This window comes from Lytechinus pictus, unplaced genomic scaffold, assembly GCF_037042905.1.
Source record: "Lytechinus pictus isolate F3 Inbred unplaced genomic scaffold, Lp3.0 scaffold_23, whole genome shotgun sequence".
Taxonomy (NCBI): Eukaryota; Metazoa; Echinodermata; class Echinoidea; order Temnopleuroida; family Toxopneustidae; genus Lytechinus; species Lytechinus pictus.
The window spans coordinates 1,147,031-1,156,114 of record NW_026974143.1 but is presented as its reverse complement, the minus strand read 5'-3'; positions in this window follow the sequence as shown (position 1 = coordinate 1,156,114).

The window sequence follows — 9,084 nt, the reverse complement described above, 5'->3', positions numbered from 1 at the left end:
ATGGACGAAAATATAGCGCGTGTTATATAATTATGTATTATATACGTGTATTCCAACAATTCCACTTTGGTCTCGTAATACATTCGCCGCTAATCGAAATCACCATTTTATGTCTTGAAAATCAACCAAATTGATCTTTATTAATCACTTCATCGATTTAGGGGTGAACATTGGTGCACAGAAAAGGGGGACGGGGTCTACGATGACCGGAAAGGTAGGGGGTGCATGGACGAAAATATAGCGCGTGTTATATAATTATGTATTATAAACGTGTATTCCAACAATTCCACTTTGGTCTGGTAATACATTCGCCGCTAATCGAAATCACCATTTTATGTCTTGAAAATCAACCAAATTGATCTTTATTAATCACTTCATCGATTTAGGGGTGAACATTGGTGTACAGAAAGAGGGGACGGGGTCTACGATGCCCCGAAAGGTATGGGGTGCATGGACGAAAATATAGCGCGTGTTATATAATTATGTATTATATACGTGTATTCCAACAATGCCACTTTGGTCTGGTAATACATTCGCCGCTAATCGAAATCACCTTTTTATGTCTTGAAAATCGACCAAATTGATCTTTATAAATCACTTCATCGATCTAGGGGTGAACATTGGTGCACAGAAAAGGGGGACGGGGTCTACGATGCCCCGAAAGGTAGGGGGTGCATGGACGAAAATATAGCGCGTGTTATATTATTATGTATTATATACGTGTATTCCAACAATTCCACTTTCGTCTGGTAATACATTCGCCGCTAATCGAAATCACCATTTTATGTCTTGAAAATCAACCAAATTGATCTTTATTATTCACTTCATCGATTTAGGGGTAAACATTGGTGCACAGAAAAGGGGGACGGGGTCTACGATGCCCCGAAAGGTAGGGGGTGCATGGACGAAAATATAGCGCGTGTTATATAATCATGTATTATATACGTGTATTCCAACAATTCCACTTTGGTCTGGTAATACATTCGCCGCTAATCGAAATCACCTTTTTATGTCTTGAAAATCGACCAAATTGATATTTATAAATCACTTCATCGATCTAGGGGTGAACATTGGTGCACAGAAAAGGGGGACGGGGTCTATGATGCCCCGAAAGGTAGGGGCTGCATGGACGAAAATATAGCGCGTGTTATATAATTATGTATTATATACGTGTATTCCAACAATTTCACTTTGGTCTGGTAATACATTCGCCGCTAATCGATATCACCATTTTATGTTTTGAAAATCAACCAAATTGATCTTTATTAATCACTTCATCGATTTAGGGGTGAACATTGGTGCACAGAAAAGGGGGACGGGGTCTACGATGCCCCGAAAGGTAGGGGATGCATGGACGAAAATATAGCGCGTGTTATATAATTATGTATTATATACGTGTATTCCAACAATTCCACTTTGGTCTGGTAATACATTCGCCGCTAATCGAAATCACCATTTTATGTCTTGAAAATCAACCAAATTGATCTTTATTAATCACTTCATCGATTTAGGGGTGAACATTGGTGCACAGAAAAGGGGGACGGGGTCTACGATGCCCTGAAAGGTAGGGGGTGCATGGACGAAAATATAGCGCGTGTTATATAATTATGTATTATATACGTGTATTCCAACAATTCCACTTTGGTCTGGTAATACATTCGCCGCTAATCGAAATCACCATTTTATGTCTTGAAAATCGACCAAATTGATCTTAATAAATCACTTCATCGATCTAGGGGTGAACATTGTTGCACAGAAAAGGGGGACGGGGTCTACGATGCCCCGAAAGGTAGGGGGTGCATGGACGAAAATATAGCGCGTGTTATATAATTATGTATTATATACGTGTATTCCAACAATTCCACTTTGGTCTGGTAATACATTCGCCGCTAATCGAAATCACCATTTTATGTCTTGAAAATCAACCAAATTGATCTTTATTAATCACTTCATCGATTTAGGGGTGAACATTGGTGCACAGAAAAGGGGGACGGGGTCTTCGATGCCCCAAAAGGTAGGGGGTGCTTGGACGAAAATATAGCGCGTGTTATATAATTATGTATTATATACGTGTATTCCAACAATTCCACTTCGGTCTGGTAATACATTCGCCGCTAATCGAAATCACCTTTTTATGTCTTGAAAATCAACCAAATTGATCTTTATCAATCACTTCATCGATTTCGGGTTGAACATTGGTGCACAGAAAAGGGGGACGGGGTCTACGATGCCCCGAAAGGTAGGGGGTGCATGGACGAAAATATAGCGCGTGTTATATAATTATGTATTATATACGTGTATTCCAACAATTCCACTTTGGTCTGGTAATACATTCGCCGCTAATCGAAATCACCATTTTATGTCTTGAAAATCAACCAAATTGATCTTTATTAATCACTTCATCGATTTAGGGGTGAACATTGGTGCACAGAAAAAGGGGACGGGGTCTACGATGCCCCGAAAGGTAGGGGGTGCATGGACGAAAATATAGCGCGTGTTATATAATTATGTATTATATACGTGTATTCCAACAATTCCACTTTGGTCTGGTAATACATTCGCCGCTAATCGAAATCACCATTTTATGTCTTGAAAATCAACCAAATTGATCTTTATTAATCACTTCATCGATTTAGGGGTGAACATTGGTGCACAGAAAAGGGGGACGGGGTCTACGATGCCCCGAAAGGTAGGGGGTGCATGGACGAAAATATAGCGCGTGTTATATAATTATGTATTATAAACGTGTATTCCAACAATTCCACTTTGGTCTGGTAATACATTCGCCGCTAATCGAAATCACCATTTTATGTCTTGAAAATCAACCAAATTGATCTTTATTAATCACTTCATCGATTTAGGGGTGAACATTGGTGTACAGAAAGAGGGGACGGGGTCTACGATGCCCCGAAAGGTAGGGGGTGCATGGACGAAAATATAGCGCGTGTGATATAATTATGTATTATATACGTGTATTCCAACAATTCCACTTTGGTCTGGTAATACATTCGCCGCTAATCGAAATCACCATTTTATGTCTTGAAAATCGACCAAATTGATCTTAATAAATCACTTCATCGATCTAGGGGTGAACATTGGTGCACAGAAAAGGGGGACGGGGTCTACGATGCCCCGAAAGGTAGGGGGTGCATGGACGAAAATATAGCGCGTGTTATATAATTATGTATTATATACGTGTATTCCAACAATTCCACTTTGGTCTGGTAATACATTCGCCGCTAATCGAAATCACCTTTTTATGTCTTGAAAATCAACCAAATTGATCTTTATTAATCACTTCATCGATTAAGGGGTGAACATTGGTGCACAGAAAAAGGGGACGGGGTCTACGATGCCCCGAAAGGTAGGGGGTGCATGGACGAAAATATAGCGCGTGTTATATAATTATGTATTATATACGTGTATTCCAACAATTCCACTTTGGTCTGGTAATACATTCGCCGCTAATCGAAATCACCATTTTATGTCTTGAAAATCAACCAAATTGATCTTTATTAATCACTTCATCGATTTAGGGGTAAACATTGGTGCACGGAAAAGGGGGACGGGGTCTACGATGCCCCGAAAGGTAGGGGGTGCATGGACGAAAATATAGCGCGTGTTATATAATTATGTATTATATACGTGTATTCCAACAATTCCACTTTGGTCTGGTAATACATTCGCCGCTAATCGAAATCACCTTTTTATGTCTTGAAAATCAACCAAATTGATCTTTATTAATCACTTCATCGATTTAGGGGTGAACATTGGTGCACAGAAAAGGGGGACGGGGTCTACGATGCCCCGAAAGGTAGGGGGTGCATGGACGAAAATATAGCGCGTGTTATATAATTATGTATTATATACGTGTATTCCAACAATTCCACTTTGGTCTGGTAATACATTCGCCGCTAATCGAAATCACCATTTTATGTCTTGAAAATCAACCAAATTGATCTTTATTAATCACTTCATCGATTTAGGGGTGAACATTGGTGCACAGAAAAGGGGGACGGGGTCTACGATGCCCCGAAAGGTAGGGGGTGCATGGACGAAAATATAGCGCGTGTTATATAATTATGTATTATATACGTGTATTCCAACAATTCCACTTTGGTCTGTTAATACATTCGCCGCTAATCGAAATCATCATTTCATGTCTTGAAAATCAACCAAATTGATCTTTATTAATCACTTCATCGATTTAGGGGTGAACATTGGTGCACAGAAAAGGGGGACGGGGTCTACGATGCCCCAAAAGGTAGGGGGTGCTTGGACGAAAATATAGCGCGTGTTATATAATTATGTATTATATACGTGTATTCCAACAATTCCACTTCGGTCTGGTAATACATTCGCCGCTAATCGAAATCACCTTTTTATGTCTTGAAAATCAACCAAATTGATCTTTATTAATCACTTCATCGATTTAGGGTTGAACATTGGTGCACAGAAAAGGGGGACGGGGTCTACGATGCCCCGAAAGGTAGGGGGTGCATGGACGAAAATATAGCGCGTGTTATATAATTATGTATTATATACGTGTATTCCAACAATTCCACTTTGGTCTGGTAATACATTCGCCGCTAATCGAAATCACCATTTTATGTCTTGAAAATCAACCAAATTGATCTTTATGAATCACTTCATCGATTTAGGGGTGAACATTGGTGCACAGAAAAAGGGGACGGGGTCTACGATGCCCCGAAAGGTAGGGGGTGCATGGACGAAAATATAGCGCGTGTTATATAATTATGTATTATATACGTGTATTCCAACAATTCCACTTTGGTCTCGTAATACATTCGCCGCTAATCGAAATCACCATTTTATGTCTTGAAAATCAACCAAATTGATCTTTATTAATCACTTCATCGATTTAGGGGTGAACATTGGTGCACAGAAAAGGGGGACGGGGTCTACGATGCCCGGAAAGGTAGGGGGTGCATGGACGAAAATATAGCGCGTGTTATATAATTATGTATTATAAACGTGTATTCCAACAATTCCACTTTGGTCTGGTAATACATTCGCCGCTAATCGAAATCACCATTTTATGTCTTGAAAATCAACCAAATTGATCTTTATTAATCACTTCATCGATTTAGGGGTGAACATTGGTGTACAGAAAGAGAGGACGGGGTCTACGATGCCCCGAAAGGTAGGGGGTGCATGGACGAAAATATAGCGCGTGTTATATAATTATGTATTATATACGTGTATTCCAACAATTCCACTTTGGTCTGGTAATACATTCGCCGCTAATCGAAATCACCATTTTATGTCTTGAAAATCAACCAAATTGATCTTTATTAATCACTTCATCGATTTAGGGGTGAACATTGGTGCACAGAAAAGGGGGACGGGGTCTACGATGCCCTGAAAGGTAGGGGGTGCATGGACGAAAATATAGCGCGTGTTATATAATTATGTATTATATACGTGTATTCCAACAATTCCACTTTGGTCTGGTAATACATTCGCCGCTAATCGAAATCACCATTTTATGTCCTGAAAATCGACCAAATTGATCTTAATAAATCACTTCATCGATCTAGGGGTGAACATTGTTGCACAGAAAAGGGGGACGGGGTCTACGATGCCCCGAAAGGTAGGGGGTGCATGGACGAAAATATAGCGCGTGTTATATAATTATGTATTATATACGTGTATTCCAACAATTCCACTTTGGTCTGGTAATACATTCGCCGCTAATCGAAATCACCATTTTATGTCTTGAAAATCAACCAAATTGATCTTTATTAATCACTTCATCGATTTAGGGGTGAACATTGGTGCACAGAAAAGGGGGACGGGGTCTTCGATGCCCCAAAAGGTAGGGGGTGCTTGGACGAAAATATAGCGCGTGTTATATAATTATGTATTATATACGTGTATTCCAACAATTCCACTTCGGTCTGGTAATACATTCGCCGCTAATCGAAATCACCTTTTTATGTCTTGAAAATCAACCAAATTGATCTTTATTAATCACTTCATCGATTTCGGGTTGAACATTGGTGCACAGAAAAGGGGGACGGGGTCTACGATGCCCCGAAAGGTAGGGGGTGCATGGACGAAAATATAGCGCGTGTTATATAATTATGTATTATATACGTGTATTCCAACAATTCCACTTTGGTCTGGTAATACATTCGCCGCTAATCGAAATCACCATTTTATGTCTTGAAAATCAACCAAATTGATCTTTATTAATCACTTCATCGATTTAGGGGTGAACATTGGTGCACAGACAAAGGGGACGGGGTCTACGATGCCCCGAAAGGTAGGGGGTGCATGGACGAAAATATAGCGCGTGTTATATAATTATGTATTATATACGTGTATTCCAACAATTCCACTTTGGTCTGGTAATACATTCGCCGCTAATCGAAATCACCATTTTATGTCTTGAAAATCAACCAAATTGATCTTTATTAATCACTTCATCGATTTAGGGGTGAACATTGGTGCACAGAAAAGGGGGACGGGGTCTACGATGCCCCGAAAGGTAGGGGGTGCATGGACGAAAATATAGCGCGTGTTATATAATTATGTATTATAAACGTGTATTCCAACAATTCCACTTTGGTCTGGTAATACATTCGCCGCTAATCGAAATCACCATTTTATGTCTTGAAAATCAACCAAATTGATCTTTATTAATCACTTCATCGATTTAGGGGTGAACATTGGTGTACAGAAAGAGGGGACGGGGTCTACGATGCCCCGAAAGGTAGGGGGTGCATGGACGAAAATATAGCGCGTGTTATATAATTATGTATTATATACGTGTATTCCAACAATGCCACTTTGGTCTGGTAATACATTCGCCGCTAATCGAAATCACCTTTTTATGTCTTGAAAATCGACCAAATTGATCTTTATAAATCACTTCATCGACCTAGGGGTGAACATTGGTGCACAGAAAAGGGGGACGGGGTCTACGATGCCCCGAAAGGTAGGGGGTGCATGGACGAAAATATAGCGCGTGTTATATTATTATGTATTATATACGTGTATTCCAACAATTCCACTTTCGTCTGGTAATACATTCGCCGCTAATCGAAATCACCATTTTATGTCTTGAAAATCAAGCAAATTGATCTTTATTAATCACTACATCGATTTAGGGGTGAACATTGGTGCACAGAAAAGGGGGACGGGGTCTACGATGCCCCGAAAGGTAGGGGGTGCATGGACGAAAATATAGCGCGCGTTATATAATTATGTATTATATACGTGTATTCCAACAATTCCACTTTGGTCTGGTAATACATTCGCCGCTAATCGAAATCACCATTTTATGTCTTCAAAATCAACCAAATTGATCTTTATTAATCACTTCATCGATTTAGGGGTAAACATTGGTGCACAGAAAAGGGGGACGGGGTCTACGATGCCCCGAAAGGTAGGGGGTGCATGGACGAAAATATAGCGCGTGTTATATAATCATGTATTATATACGTGTATTCCAACAATTCCACTTTGGTCTGGTAATACATTCGCCGCTAATCGAAATCACCTTTTTATGTCTTGAAAATCGACCAAATTGATATTTATAAATCACTTCATCGATCTAGGGGTGAACATTGGTGCACAGAAAAGGGGGACGGGGTCTACGATGCCCCGAAAGGTAGGGGGTGCATGGACGAAAATATAGCGCGTGTTATATAATTATGTATTATATACGTGTATTCCAACAATTCCACTTTGGTCTGGTAATACATTCGCCGCTAATCGAAATCACCTTTTTATGTCTTGAAAATCAACCAAATTGATCTTTATTAATCACTTCATCGATTTAGGGGTGAACATTGGTGCACAGAAAAGGGGGACGGGGTCTATGATGCCCCGAAAGGTAGGGGCTGCATGGACGAAAATATAGCGCGTGTTATATAATTATGTATTATATACGTGTATTCCAACAATTTCACTTTGGTCTGGTAATACATTCGCCGCTAATCGAAATCACCATTTTATGTCTTGAAAATCAACCAAATTGATCTTTATTAATCACTTCATCGATTTAGGGGTGAACATTGGTGCACAGAAAAGGGGGACGGGGTCTACGATGCCCCGAAAGGTAGGGGATGCATGGACGAAAATATAGCGCGTGTTATGTAATTATGTATTATATACGTGTATTCCAACAATTCCACTTTGGTCTGGTAATACATTCGCCGCTAATCGAAATCACCATTTTATGTCTTGAAAATCAACCAAATTGATCTTTATTAATCACTTCATCGATTTAGGGGTGAACATTGGTGCACAGAAAAGGGGGACGGGGTCTACGATGCCCTGAAAGGTAGGGGGTGCATGGACGAAAATATAGCGCGTGTTATATAATTATGTATTATATACGTGTATTCCAACAATTCCACTTTGGTCTGGTAATACATTCGCCGCTAATCGAAATCACCATTTTATGTCTTGAAAATCAACCAAATTGATCTTTATTAATCACTTCATCGATTTAGGGGTGAACATTGGTGCACAGAAAAGGGGGACGGGGTCTACGATGCCCTGAAAGGTAGGGGGTGCATGGACGAAAATAAAGCGCGTGTTATATAATTATGTATTATATACGTGTATTCCAACAATTCCACTTTGGTCTGGTAATACATTCGCCGCTAATCGAAATCACCATTTTATGTCTTGAAAATCGACCAAATTGATCTTAATAAATCACTTCATCGATCTAGGTGTGAACATTGGTGCACAGAAAAGGGGGACGGGGTCTACGATGCCCCGAAAGGTAGGGGGTGCATGGACGAAAATATAGCGCGTGTTATATAATTATGTATTATATACGTGTATTCCAACAATTCCACTTTGGTCTGGTAATACATTCGCCGCTAATCGAAATCACCTTTTTATGTCTTGAAAATCAACCAAATTGATCTTTATTAATCACTTCATCGATTAAGGGGTGAACATTGGTGCACAGAAAAGGGGGACGGGGTCTACGATGCCCCGAAAGGTAGGGGGTGCATGGACGAAAATATAGCGCGTGTTATATAATTATGTATTATATACGTGTATTCCAACAATTCCACTTTGGTCTGGTAATACATT